Genomic DNA, 15,799 nt, shown 5'->3' with positions numbered 1-15,799 from the left:
ACAAAGTTAGAAATGTTAAGTTTATTGAAAATTACTGAAATGTGGACAATTCATGGTTCACCATGCTAAAGGTTTAAATGCCTATTTGGAAAAGAGCTGATCTACAAATCAATGATCAGCTATTTATCTATTTGTATTCCAAGTGCTTAGATGTTCACTTGAGTTGAAACCTGTATCTATTCCATTTAAAAGGGTTTAAATGGTTAATTTAAAATGTTTACTTTAATCATTTGTCTAAAATTAACTTTAAGTTTAAAAGACATAATTGAACATTGAATTGTTTAAAAGACATTTGCTTGTTTAAAATACTGTATTGCTTAAAACAAGAATTGTTGATGAAAGCTAATTGTTTAAAGAAGATTATCCTTTGATTGTTTGGCAATGTTGTTAACCTTTATTTTTCTCTGTTTGAAGGTTTACAACCTGATTCAAGAAGCCAACCAATCACCAATGAAACCAACAGCATAAAAGAGTTGGATAAATAAAAGTGGATTGAGTTGGGAAACTGAGTTGTGTCCTTGTCCTTTGGAGTGAGCTAGGAGAGAACTTTACAATAACCGCCTTCTGTCATTTATCTTTCCATTCCCACAAATATACAGAAAAACATGGCATATTAGTTTGAATGGTGGATATTCTTTGTGTCATATTTTCACGATGCTTCACCAAAAAAAAGAGCATCAGTTTGGAACTCTACTGTCTCATCATCAATGTCCAAACCAAGCCACGGGGCAGTTACAGGATGTATTGTGTCTTCCTCACTGAATGTCACCCGTCTCTTTCTTCTCAGGAAAGAACCACCTGTTCATCATACTGAGAGACGGCACTGGTTACCTCCAGTGTGTTCTGACTGACAACCTGGTGTTTCCATCCTTTTATTAATTAACTCATTTATTTGCATTTGTTTATTTATTATCTAAAGATTTTGAGCTGCAGTATCTTCTTCATTTGTTTGACCTGACCACTGTTAATTAGAATATACTAGAATTTCGCGGGCCTTTGGCCTGCTCATCCTAGCGCCATGCGTCGCAAATGATACTGTGATACTGTTTTTTTTTTTTACTTGGAAAAGCAAATCGTCAACTTAAATTTGTCATCATGAGCCCTAACTACTACTTTTAGGGGCAATTCACACTATGGTCCCGGGTTCGGACTCGGGACCACTTGTCAGATGTTGTGGCAATGTGAATGATGCGTACCGTTCCCGGGAGCGGATCTCCCAACCGTCCCCGAGACCGCATGGGGGGCGGGTCTCTGGACCGTTGAAGTGTATTCAGATACGGATCGTTCCAATGTGAATGCATGCGTACCTAAAGAAGGAAGAAGGAAGTGGACTGTTTTTTTTTTAGAACGTGACATGAGCCAAGCATCAACAAAAAAAAACACAGACGCTGCACGAAGCGTAACACCAGCTCATTTCTCAACGCCGCCCGTCGCCGATCTACAAGCTCACAACGCGTCGCAGCAGATCTGCTATGTTGAATCTGCTATACACGCAGCACCGCAGTACGCGCTGATCTTGGACTACACGTGGCTCTTGGGCTCCAAAGTAAAACAAAATAATAATAATGCTAAAGTAGAATCCATTAAACTAATATCAAACACGACACTGGAGCACAGAACTGACTGACACAGTGAATAGCAGGCAGGCTGACAGTGACGTATAACGGCAAAGAGGCGAGGCAATGCAGTGTCTGGATTTATTGGAGACAATGTCGCAGAGTTGATGGTCAGTGTCCATGCGCACTAGTCATCAAGCACACCACCATCTGGAGGATCAAAGGGTGTTATGCAAGTGTACCCGGGTGCGCTGTTGAATCTCGGGCAATGTGAATCATGGCCATCGGGGACCAGGCAACCGTATTCGGAAACTGTTCCAATGAAACGGATTCAGTCCCCCTCAGTGTGAATTGCCTATTAGTCTCCACCATGTCATTCCTGTCTCTCTCTCTTCTCTGCCTAATAAAGCTGCTTAAAATGTTAGGTAACTATAAACATTACAAGCATTATATCTTCTACACTACACTGTAACTAGTACTAATACCATTTAGACCAGTCCTGAAATGGAAAAAACCCTTTAGAAAATAAATTACCCTGTAGGCATTCTTGAGGAAAAGTACTTAATGTGTTGTTTCTATATGATTTTGATGTGTTGAATCCATTTCTGCCGTATGCCGAGTGATACGGGTCACCATAGTCAGAAATTGAGTAATCCCAGTTTTGCCGCAATTATTTATCAGAATTATAGCCCATTTCCAGTTTTTAGTGATTAATTATGCTAATCACTCGGTATACGGCAGAAATGGATTCAGTGTATCTTCCAAAATAATTTTGTATCCAGCTTGATCGTATAATATCTACTTTCATCTGCAAAGCTCCTTCTCGGATAAAAAAGGCCAGCCTTGAAAGACCCAAGGATGAGGGCGGGTTAGGCCTCCCTAATTTTATGTTTTATTATTGGTCAGCCAACATTGCGAAATTGGTACACTGGACGGAGGCCTTTGCCACAAATAGACTGTAGATTCCATAGACTGCACTACTCCCCTGAAAAATTGTCTAAGATGTACCCGACAGGCAGCTTTTAATTGTCCAAGATGTCACTATTCTCCAGCATCTCTCGGCCACATGTTCTGGTCCTGTACACCAGTGGTTCCCAAAGTGGGGTCCGGGGACCCCCAGGGGTACCTGAGGGAGTTCCAGGGGGTCCCCAGCTAAATGATAGTTGGGAACCAAATGGACCCTTATGGGTCTGTAACTCAGAAAGTGTACAAATGGTTCTATTTGTACACTCTCAGGGTTAAATTAACATTGATTTTACAATATAAATTGGGGGTCCCAGAGATATAAATGCCATTAAATGGGGGTCCGTCGACTAATGTATGTCAAACTGGGGGACCGTGAAATTAAACTGGTTGATAATCACTGCTAGAGCCGTAGAAATCTTCTCTTATGGGGGTCCTTGGCATATCTTTTCAAATGGAGGTCCGCGGGCCAATTATTCTCTATTTGGGGGGCCTTGACATGAAAAAGTTTGGGAACCAGTGCTGTACATTACTGACAGACCTCTGGTCTGGGGTCTTTGAATGTTTCTCATAAATGGGCGATATACAATTTACAATTTAGGCATTTAGCAGACGCTCTTAATCCAGAGCGACTTACATTAAGCAAGAACAAAAAAGCATGGGAATACATCACATATATAAAATGCATTTATCATGAAACATGCGTAAGCTAAGAACGTAACTAGAACATAATGACACTATACATATAAACTATACACTATGCTGTACATATATACTATGAAGTGCTATGACTACATACAATGTAATTATTGTGCTGTCTACATGACATGCTATAAGTCTGTTTCAAATGCTATCTAAGTCTAAAAAGTGCTGTCTAAGGGGGTAGGGTAAGTGCTATGGGCCATGATGGAGTCTGAAAAGGTGGGTTTTCCTAAGGGGTTTTCAGACTACGGCGGAAGATCGGGAGTGATGCTGCGGTTCTGATTGCAACGGGAAGTGCATTCCACAGTTTAAACCTCCCTCTGCGGCCCAATGGATCCAAGAAGTCCTGTCTATGTTAAAGTTGGAGAGAATTAGGTAAAATGTCCATGGCTCACGAGAGAAGTTTGACAGAACATGGTCTACGTTTATCTCATACGCTGAAAACTTTACATTCCCCTAAGGGGCAGATGAGGGCACCGGTGACCAGACCCCATGCTCCGTTCCCCCATTGGGGACTGGAGATGACGGGACCGGAATGCACCTCCTACCCGAGGATATGATTGCTGGTGGCGGTTACTACCATTATCACTACTACTGTTGATTAACAGTATTTGCTGTGTATGTATATGTGCATGTATGTATGGGCGTATATATATGCATATATATATATATATATATATATATATATATATATATATATATATATATATATATATATATATATAGTTTCTCAGTTTCTGTGCCTTTTTCTTTTTGTTCTGTCTTTCTATTTTTATTTCCATTTTTCTTTTTTTTCTGTCTTCTGTGAATTTGTGTGCTATCGTATTGTCTATATCCATCAAAATCAGTAGACAAGGCAAGCAACAAGCTGCTCTCTTGGCGCAGCTTGTTGCTGCATGGCCTTGTCTACTGAATTGGAGATCGGGGTTCGACTCCAGCTCAGGGTGCTAAACGTTACATTGGTGTCAGAAGGGAACGAGGACCCCTGTAGCGTGCCCTTGCGCGAGGGACGTGAGGGACTCAAGGAGTGAAGCGAGAAGTGCGGGGCGTGCTTCAGAAAGGTGGGGGTAGTGTAACGACCCTGCGAAAGGCCCGGCCGTAACTTTCTCCTCCAACGGAGCTAGCTCTCTTTGCGCAGCTTGTTGCTGGCCTTGTCTACTGAGTTGGAGATCGGGGTTCGACTCCAGCTCAGGGTGCTAAATGTTACAGTATTGAGGAATTGTATGTTTAGATTTATGTGTAGACTGAAATAGTCAAAGAATGTATTAATTATAATGGATGGATTATGATGGATTGATGGATGATGGATTGTTAGCTTGTTTCCTATAGAATGGCTGTGATATTACAAACATTTTCTATATTCCAAATGCGCTAGTTTTTGCATGTAAAAAAGTAGTATTGTGAAGTATGGTAGAAGTTTCTATCTATAAAAGAAATACAGTTATATCGATTTAGAACTGTCCTGGATCCCTTTTTAGTTTCTCAAAGAAAAATAAATCTGATGAAAAAAAAGGTATATAAACTGAAAGAAAATATGTTATCACGTATACAGTATTATTTCATTATTTATTTTAAATTGTCAATAACATTGCTTTAAATTTACTTAATCTTGGACTATAGTGATATTAATACTAAATCATGGTCAGAGTAATAGGTGTCTCTAACTTCAATTTCTGTAATAATATTTTCACATTTGTTAAAATATACATGATCTAAAATACTACACAATATTTGTGATGAATTGTTTAAAGCCTAATCTGGACATGAAGGTCTTTATACTTCCATCTCTAGTATACAGGTCATCATTTAAATCTCCTAGTATCATAATAGAAGAAGTCGAAGAGGGTAGATACTTTATCAAGTTTTCGAGAAATGTCTTCAATTTAGAAAGGTCTGTTTTAGGTGATCTGTACATAAGAATGATATATAGATCTTTTTCTTATACCTCTATGTATATGTATATGTAATTTGTAAGTTGATTAGCGGTATACTGTGGTTACTTTGCGCCCCATTTGATGCGTATGTATCGTCCCAGCATATGACGTCAGGGTATAACTGGTATATCTAGCTCTCAATGATGACGTAATAAAGATGTGGATTAAAGGACCCAATGCCAGGGTGTAATTGGTTTTCGATGGTGACATAATGACGATATGTTTTAGTGTCGGGAGGATTAAAGGTAATGCCCCCATGTATACATGTATGTAATATGACACCACTGCCATATCAAGCACAAGTAGTCATTACTCATACGCATGAGTGACGGCTTTCGATGGTGACGTATATGTCGATCAGTGTCGGGTGGATTAAAGGAAATGCCTCTATGTATATGTGATTTGTAAATTGATTAGCGGTATACTGTGGTTACTTTGCGCCCCTTTTGATGCGTATGTATCGTCCCAGCATATGACGTCAGGGTATAACTGGTATAATTAGCTCTCAATGATGACTTAATAAAGATGTGGATTAAAGGACCCAATGCCAGGGTGTAATTGGTTTTCGATGGTGACGTAATGACGATATGTTTACTATGTGTATGTAATTTGTAAGTTGATTAGCGGTATACTGTGGTTACTTTGCGCCCTGTTTGATGCGTATGTATCGTCCCAGCATATGACGTCAGGGTATAACTGGTATAACTAGCTCTCAATGATGACGTAATAAAGATGTGGATTAAAGGACCCAATGCCAGAGTGTAATTGGTTTTCGATGGTGACGTAATGATGATATGTTTTAGTGTCGGGAGGATTAAAGGTAATGCCCCTATGTATACATGTATGTAATCTGGCACCACTGCCGTATCAGGCACAAGTAGTCATTATGTCATATGCTGGGACGGCGCATACGCATCGAACATCGTCCTGGACGAAACTAGTACTTGCGCGCTCTGCTTGCGCAAGTAATAATAACTTGAATTTATATAGCACCTTTCAAGAAACCCAAGGACGCTTTACAAAACAGAAAAACCAAAACCAAAACAAACAAAACAAATTGCCAAAAGCCTGAGTGAACAAATGTCTCTTCAGTGCAGACTTGAAAGAGTCCAATGTAGGAGTCTGGCGAATCTACATGGGGAGAGAGTTCCAGAGGGCAGGGGCTGCCACATACTGTAGAAGGCTCTATCGCCGAGGGTCCTCTTTTTCGCATGGTGAGGATGGTGAGGAGTTCCATGTCCGAAGACCTCAGGTTCCGTTCAGGGGTGTAGTCCTTGAGGAGGTCTGTCAGATACTGTGGGGCAAGGGCATGGAGGGATTTGTAGGTGAGGAGGAGCAGTTTGTAGTTGATGCGGAACTTAACCGGGAGCCAGTGGAGGCGTTTGAGGGTGGGGGTGATGTGCACTGCAGCCGAGTTTTGCATGTACTGCAATCTGTCAAGGGACTTGTTGGGGAGGCCGAACAGGACACCATTACTGTAAAATAGCTCGAACCAGTGCTGATTATTTCGTTAGGACCCGCTACAGTGGTGTTCGATACAAACTTAACCGGGATGTGGAAACCTCTACTTCAATGCTCTACGAGTTGCTTAGCCATTAGCCAGTTATTCTGTCTCATCTAGAAGACTCGTACCCAAGGTAATACAAGCCATTCAAGGTATATGGGTTGTAAAGCCAGATACCTTGATTCGTATATGTTGACCTGTTGGAGATACCGCGTGCGTTGCCTGGAATCTCAGGTTTAGAAGCCATGGGAGCCGCCTTTTATGCTGTGCAAGTCTAGTGTTACGATGATGTCACCACTGTCTATATCCATCTTTGGAGTTTCTACATTAATCTGATGTCAGCGCTGGATATCGCTGTTGTCTCCATATATGGGACTATGGGTTATCCCATATATGGAACTCTAAGTGAAAGCCTTCGCAACAGCCACCCCCAGATTTCCCATGGAAATATGTAAAATATCAAGAAGGCTTGAACAGTTCGTCCCTTGCAAGCGTACCTGGCCCTTGGGCCACCCCATCGAAGGCGTACCTGGCTCTTCGAGCCACCGCATCAAGAGCGTACCTGGTCCTTGGGCCACCCCATCGAAGGCGTACCTGGCTCTTCGAGCCACCGCATCAAGAGCGTACCTGGCCCTTGGGCCAACCCATCGAAGGCGTACCTGGCTCTTCGAGCCACCGCATCAAGAGCGTACCTGGCCCTTGGGCCACCCCAGATTTCACGTTGAAATCTATACCGTATTCAGAAGACTCAGACAATTTTCCTGTCTTTCGGCTAGGTTCTAACAGGCCAGGCCTGATAGTTATCCAGCAAGGGAAGCTCTCGAAGATGTTAATCTCTCTCCATTAGTCTGCTGACGATCTGTATATGCTCACAATCCAAGCTATTTGGCGATCAATGCTCCCTCAATATTATTGACTTGGTTTGGCTGTACGGCAGAAGATACCTCGGAAGATACAGCCACCCCGTGCAAAACTTGAAGATCTCTCATGATTCTGATACGCAACTCTTCAGGTTGACCCTTCAATCCGACCTGCTTGGCAACTGTGTGTAACAAAATTGTTCGCCCCGAACCATCATCCAGAACTGTATATACTTCCATTACTTTGCCACAATTGCAAATTAGAACTTTACACACCTTTAACATGACATTTCTCCCTTTAGGCGGTGGATAGCCCACATGCAGGACTCTCCTGCTATAGTCAAGATTGTAAAATCTGGCTGCGGTAATTCCTCTTGTAAATCCTGTCCCGTCTCGATCTTAGGTGTCCTAGGGTTCCGCAAATGTTCATCTGCTCTACGGTTCAACCGGGTCCGGCTCCTATTAATACTGTGAAAAGCCAGAGGGTGCCTTCCACCACAGTTCACTCCTAGTCTGTAGTTTACAGTTTCTTGCCTGATGACGACGTCCATTGCTGATAACACAGCTTCATCTGTCATATCAAATCTCGTTTCGCCATTAAACTCAGTCGTTTGAACCTGCCGCATACCCCAAGATGGTGTGTGCCGCTATTACAGTACTGACAATACGGCTTCTTGCCGTCTTGCTGGTTACTTGGTGTATGATCGGCAGAATTGGGTGCTACTACCGTACCATGCATGATGACTGTTCGTCTCTGGTTATGCTCATGGTCATTTCTGCAAGAGTGACCGTCCAGCCTCCTTGCTGGACTACTTCGGTCCCTATGAACCTGGACTTCTGGTCTGTCAGCTTGCACTTTCATCTCGATATATACGATATATCTCGATATATATGGGAGGGTTGATATAGCTCCGATGCCCTTGCATCATCATGCTGTCCAGACAATGCTCTCATGATATCCACCAGAGCGTTCCGCTTCCGTCCTCCGGACTTGCTGGTGAACGAGACCCTCATCGGATGTTGTATCTTGCTGGTGAACGAGACCCTCGTCGGATGTTGTATCTTGCTGGTGAACGAGACCCTCGTCGGATGTTGTATCTTGCTGGTGAACGAGACCCTCGTCGGATGCTGTGTCTTCCTGGTGAGCGGGACCCTCGTCGGATGCTGTGTCTTCCTGGTGAACGAGACCCTCGTCGGATGCTGTGTCTTCCTGGTGAACGAGACCCTCGTCGGATGCTGTGTCTTCCTGGTGAACGAGACCCTCGTCGGATGTTGTATCTTGCTGGTGAGCGGGACCCTCGTCGGCTGCTGTATCTTCCTGCTCCTCGTCGGCTGCTGTATCTTCCTGCTCCTCGTCGGCTGCTGCTTCTTCCTGCTCCTCGTCGGCTGCTGCATCTTCCTGCTCCTCGTCGGCTGCTGTATCTTCCTGCTCCTCGTCGGCTGCTGCTTCTTCCTGCTCCTCGTCGGCTGCTGTATCTGTTGCGAAGGCTTTCACTTAGAGTTCCATATATGGGATAACCCATAGTCCCATATATGGAGACAACAGCGATATCCAGCGCTGACATCAGATTAATGTAGAAACTCCAAAGATGGATATAGACAGTGGTGACATCATCGTAACACTAGACTTGCACAGCATAAAAGGCGGCTCCCATGGCTTCTAAACCAGGTCAACATATACGAATCAAGGTATCTGGCTTTACAACCCATATACCTTGAATGGCTTGTATTACCTTGGGTACGAGTCTTCTAGATGAGACAGAATAACTGGCTAATGGCTAAGCAACTCGTAGAGCATTGAAGTAGAGGTTTCCACATCCCGGTTAAGTTCGTATCGAACACCACTGTAGCGGGTCCTAACGAAATAATCAGCACTGGTTCGAGCTATTTTACATGGTCTTATTCACTTTGAAACATTGCATTTTGTCACAACACCTAACGCACAATCCCTGTCACGTTTTCGTCACGGCACCTAACTCACAATCCCCGTCACTCCAGGCAAGCCCCCAGGTCACCGTGACATCACGTGACATCAGCCCTCATATACGGTGCCCAGGTCACCGTGACATCACGTGACATCAGCCCTCATATACAGTGCCCAGGTCATCGTGACATTCGCAACACATTCTGAGCCATGGACGTCTATAACCGTTTAAACTTCTACACTTTAATGGCAAAGTCGTTTATGACCGTTTTAACTGGTGTTATAAGCACAGAAAACTGATCATGCTAATATTTACCGGACTGGGCGCCGCCATGATCGCCATCTTAGAACAGACGATAACAACGCTGTGAGGCCCCGTATCCACGAGGTAAGCTCCATAAAGTCCCATAATGGCCACAATCTTTAGCGGCGTTTATCTCCGAATTGAGACGCAGATGAGGTGATATGAGGCGAAGTACTATATTAGAAGATCAATAACAAAATAGCGCGATGGTCCGTGTAGCGAACCCAAGCCAGAGAATGGTGAAGCGTACTGATGTTTCCAGAAGGTTTTATTCATGCTCAGCCTTAGACCTTGTTTTGAACATAAAGTCCTTTCCTTTGTGTGAAACACAAAGGAAAGAACCGTAAGAACTATAGGACACCGTAAGAACTATAGGACAGATAAACAAGATAAAATGAGCTCTTACAACATACAAACATTACAAACCAGGTCATAAAACAATAACATACAGAATGGGCCTTTAACTCTTTGAGCGTTTCAAGGATTTCTATATAGTTTGTAGACTTCTCTATGGCCAGAATGGCGTTTTTGAATGATTTATTGAAAATTCTCTGTTGTGAATGTGTGACAACGAAAGACCTTCAGAGAAAGCTTGACTTGTCTGCTTCCAGGAAAAAAATGAACTGAGTTGATAAAATGTTTAGTTCTTGTGTTGGAAGCCATTTAAAAGAGCCTGCATTTACACTGTTTCTGTTTCTAGGACAACCAAAAAAAGTTATGCCCGGTTGAAGTTTTATTTTCTAAATAACTTTTTTTCTGCTGGGCATACATAGCCATGCAATATCTCATTTTAAAGGGTGAGTTGTCTAGTTCAATTAAAATAAAATAGAAAGTTTCTCACATGTACCACTGTAGATATTTTGCCATCTATAAATAGCATGGTCAGTCATGATCAATCTGACCTATCCAGCTAAAAGTCCCCATAGCTCTGAAATTGGAACATCATATAAACTCAATTCTTTTTTGGGGTAAAATTAGACATTCTAACGCACATTTTGATATATACCATGTTTACATAGTCTTACCAGTACCTTGTCTATTCATGCATGTATCTCAAAAACCTGTTATGAAGAAACACAGTTTTGATAAAAAACACATCCAAGGACATTGTTTTGATATGACTTGGTGCCCATGATATGTATCAAAATATAGACTTGAATGTATACTGTATTATAAAAAAGAAATTGAGTTATTACCATCTACCGTTACAGAGTAAATCACAGTTGAAACTTGCTTAGTCATATACAATAAACCTCACAATAGTGAACAAAATAGTCATGACAGGTCTAACTCATTGTAAAAGCGTCTTTTATTTTTTACGACTACTAACATAATAAAATGATAAATATTACAGAAAATAAATAGGCCTACATACAAAACAGTTACTCCTCCCCTAGCTCTGATCCATAGCTCTAAATGCGCATTTAGAGCTATGGATCAGAGCTACTCCTCCCAAATGTCCCCAAACCCAGTCCTTGACGGTGTGTGTGTGTGAGTTAACCTGACTCCGCCATATGGGGCAGCAGAGTGTACACTGTGTTCCCCCCTCCTGCTCCCATCTGGGAACTCTCAGGCAGACTTGATGCCCGGCCACAAAACGGCCTGGCCAATCAGCAGCAGCTTCTAGCAACTTCTAGCAGCAGCTTCTAGCTTCTACTAGCTGCTGCTGATTGGCCAGGCCGTTTTGTGAGCAACTTCGCTTCTAGCTGCTGCTGATTGGCCAGGCCGTTTTGTGGCCGGGCATCAAGTCTGCCTGAGAGTTCCCAGATGGGAGCAGGAGGGGGGAACCCAGTGTACTCTCTGCTGCCCCATCTGGCGGAGTCAGGTTATGTGTGAGTAGGCTAAATAAAAAAAACACCCAAAAACTGCCCCCCCTGAAATGAATGAATGAATGAATCCGGTTCAGTGTCGGAGAACGCCATCGCAGTCTTGACTCTTCATCCTCCTCCTCCTCCTCATCTGATGCCAGTTCTAAATATATAAAAAGAAATAAACATTTTAGCTGTAGTCAGTGCACGCTACTATTACATGGCGTTTTACCCGGCTGCTGGCGATCAATGATTTTATTGTGCAGTGTCTTTGTGGGCCGAGTCGTGGCATGACAAATACAAATAGATGCTTGTATAAGTAGTATCACGATAAAATAATATGGCAACGTTAGAATGAAACACCAATGAGTGATCGGTGGTAATGTAGCTAGCTGCCCAGGGTATATCCAGCACCATTGCGTCGCAATCATCCAGCAACATTGGTACTGGCTATTGCCCGGGCTTGTGGCCCGGCCAATAGCCAGTACCATTTGTGCAGTGTTTGTTAGCAACTACTACTAGCCAACAGCCAGTGGAATGTGGTGACGTGATGGTGCTGGATATACGCTGGGCAGCTACATTACACGCGATCACTCATTGGTGGTGTCATTCTAACGTCGCCATATTATTTTATCGTGATACTAATTATACAAACATCTATTTGTATGCCACGATGCCACGATTCGGCCCACAAAGACACAGTACAATACATTCATTTGATCAGATGTTTTTGTTAGCTACGTCGATCACCTATAGTACCGACCCTTGTTATATATTCTCCGACTATGCATGTCACGATGACTAAACCAGTTAGATCTATCCATATATGGTTCTACCACATCTATCTGATATCAGCACTAGGTCGGCTCGGGCCAAATATAGGGATCGTCTTACTAGACATGTCATATTAGGGCATTTTCGAATACAATAAAATTACCTTTTAGCGAAGGCATCAGCCTTGGTGGTAACTCCGGTGGGGAGAAGAAAAAACATTGCACACGTGTAATCCGCGAGGGTGGATGTTGCAGCCCGGCCAACGGTCTGGGACTGGAGAATGCCACTGGACACGGATGGATCATTTTTCAGATTGTTTTTTTTGCGGCGACTGCAAACCTGGCTGAAAAACTCTTCCTCCAGTGCCCACCTCGGAGGAGTCAACCAACCCCCCTGTTCACTGGGGGCTGGGCGTCAGTTTCCAATAGGAAAGCATACACGTGTGTCACGTGACACGGGAATTCTGGGAAATGTAGTTGATATTTATGCTCAATACTATATACAGAGGTGCGGACCGAATTAATATATTGGTATTAATAAAAAAAGAGAACTACGGAAAATCACGTACAGGGCAGAAAAGACTAATGCAAAACTCCACGTGTTTTCCAGTAGTAATCTGTCTAAGGGTTAAAACACACACAAAACATAATCATGAATAATCACAATGTTTACATGAAAGCAACACCTTCTCTGTGTTAATATAAACATATCCAAGTAAATGCACAGAATCATAAAACACAAACACATTACCTTGTTCCCGTTCTAGCTGGGTGCTAAGATAAAACTGTTGCTGCTGCTTGCCTCAAACATTTCCTTCTGATTCTGAGCAGCCAGGTGAGTGCAATAACCAATCAAGGAAACCCCCAGTGGAAAATTACCAGGCTCTCAGCCACACACTGAACTCAAAACCAAAAAACCCCTTCAAAATAAAAGTATGACACATGTTGCATGCAGATAATTACACAGACAAAATACAGTGCCTTGGGTCATTTACAGTCCGTTTAGCAGATCATCGTGTTGCATGCTAGTATAGGTCCGAATTGAGAGACGGATGAAGTCGCTTCTCGCCCCCAGGTGTCTTACTGGTTATTATGAAATTGTGATATTATGAAAGTTATCAAATGGTGTGTGTTGACGTTGACATCCTACAGACGTGGCAGTCAACTGGAGTAACGTCATTGGTTATCTTACATTATGACATCATCAAGCAAGGACATCACAATGTCATCACAACCATATTATGTCCTTTAAAATAAAATGTCAACTAGACCAAAACGTCATTCCTGCTGCTTCAAGTAATTAATGTATATTGCTTGTCAACACTGCTGAACTGGAATGTCTGTTGTGTAGAACATAGTATTCTCAGAAGCTAGGACTGTGAGTGTGCTGAAACTACAGTGTTAGGAATGTTCTGCTGGGTGCGGCATATGAGTGGAGGACCGTTCATGCGGAACATACATACAGCTGCTGTAGTTGGAGACGAGGTGTACACCTTTCCAGGGTTCCGTAACACGGTTTGTGTGATCGTTTTCAACACAGTGTGCTACCGCTGGAGGATGGTGACAGAACCGCACCTTGAGGCTCCATCCCCACGCGATGCCCACTCAGTTGTGCTCATTGAAAATATTGTCTACCTCTGGGGAGGTGAGAGTGTACGTGGTGCAACGTGGTGCAACGTGGTGCAATGGTGCAACGTGCTTTATGCATTTGATGTGGACACCCATAGATGGTTTCAACCCAAGGTTTATGGGACTGTTCCACTCGGGAGGAGCAGACACTCAGCCTTTGTCTGGGGGAAGGTCATGTATATCCATGGAGGAGACACAGAAGGACCAGAAGAAGACCCGACTGCTAATGATATCTACAAGTTGGACACCACCACAATGGTCTGGACTTTAATGAACACCAGAGGGACTCCACCCGATTCATTTGCATATCACTCCGCCACCATTATCGGGACAGAGATGTTTGTTTTTGGTATCCAGGAAAATTATGGAAACACTATCAGTGTGTTTGACACTGAGACCGACACCTGGCTGATCACGCCTTCTGCACCGCTTCTACCAGAATTCAGTCTTCATTCAGCTTTTGCCTACAATGGGGAGCTGTACATATTTGGTCTCAACAAAAACGAGCAGGACTTCAATCAGCTGTGGAAATTCAATCGAAATACCTTCTCATGGAAGACAGTTGTGCCCAAGGGGAAAGGCCTGTCTGAGATAGATGAATGGGAGTGCTGTTGCATGGTAGGGGATCGTATAATCCTCTTAGGATGCACATTTAAAAGAGGTCTGTCCATCTTAGACTTAAGTCCTACGCTGAAGTCGCTATGCAAACTAGCAGTTATTCAGTACGGTCTGGAGCAGGCGGGGCTCCCACATGATGTCAGGTGGGAACTGACTGCCATGACTACCAACAGCAACTGTCCAACTGGTAATTGACAGGATCAGACTATGTATTCAGTCTACATTTCCCAAAAGGAATGCATTTATGTAACTGACCAAAAGCAGGGATAACCCAGCAATGAAAATAAGATCTGAGGGGATATCAAAAGCTAGACTAGACTCCCAACAGAGTTTTGGGCTTACACAGGTGTGCAGCGCATGCACACATGGCCAGGAGGCCGGCAGTAGGCCACACACAGTGTGTGCTGCCTATTTGCCTAATGTGCTGCCTAATCAGGCACTACGTCCTTTTGGGGAAACAGATTCCCTAGACTAGAGCACAGCTGTGTGCCATGTTTGCTGTCTCCTGCCATGTCTCACCTCCCTGTATTAGTGTAACGCTCAGGGCCGGATTTACCGTTGGGCTAGGGTGGGCTGCAGCCCGGGGGGGACTGTGAAAAAAATGAAAAATATCTTTTTTTATTTTTTTTATGGGGCGCTAGGCCCTCCTATATACAGCTTTTGTCCCCACACGTCTCAATATTTGCCATTGACAATGAAAGGAGAAATTAGGACAAGTGTTCAGTTGTTCATATAATGATGTATAATGATAAGAGCGCCCCTCACTTCACACGGTTGTGATTTTTAAAGTATTGCAATCCAATTCAAGTGAGATTTATGTTTAGTTATTGTATATTTGGACTGGCACGTTGTGCGAGCCTCCGCCGTCTATCCTCCTTTTCTCCGTCCGTAGAAGGGTTGAGGGAGGTGGCGAGCAGCTATCATCAAAAATACAGTATACTGCTTCTAAGAAATCACTCACCAACAAACAGGGAAAGCACAAGAAAACCCACAGTTACAGTATAGATAGCACAGTCGGCTGATGTTTCTTTAGCTGATCAAAACACGGGTAGACCATCGCAGAACGAGGAGGATACAAAAATAGGTTTTATTCTGGAAATGAGATTAACACTGGAAAAGTAGAGAAATAGAGGTGGCGTGAAAACAGCATTTTCATTCAGTCTACAAAAATCCCGTTCTCCCTCCCTCCTGAGTTTACTGCTGGGAGAGGATACACAATAGACA

Source organism: Electrona antarctica, assembly GCF_951216825.1.
Source record: "Electrona antarctica genome assembly, chromosome: 16".
NCBI classification, from domain to species: Eukaryota; Metazoa; Chordata; class Actinopteri; order Myctophiformes; family Myctophidae; genus Electrona; species Electrona antarctica.
The sequence above is the reverse complement of the archived record's forward strand: the minus strand, read 5'-3'. Positions refer to the sequence as shown.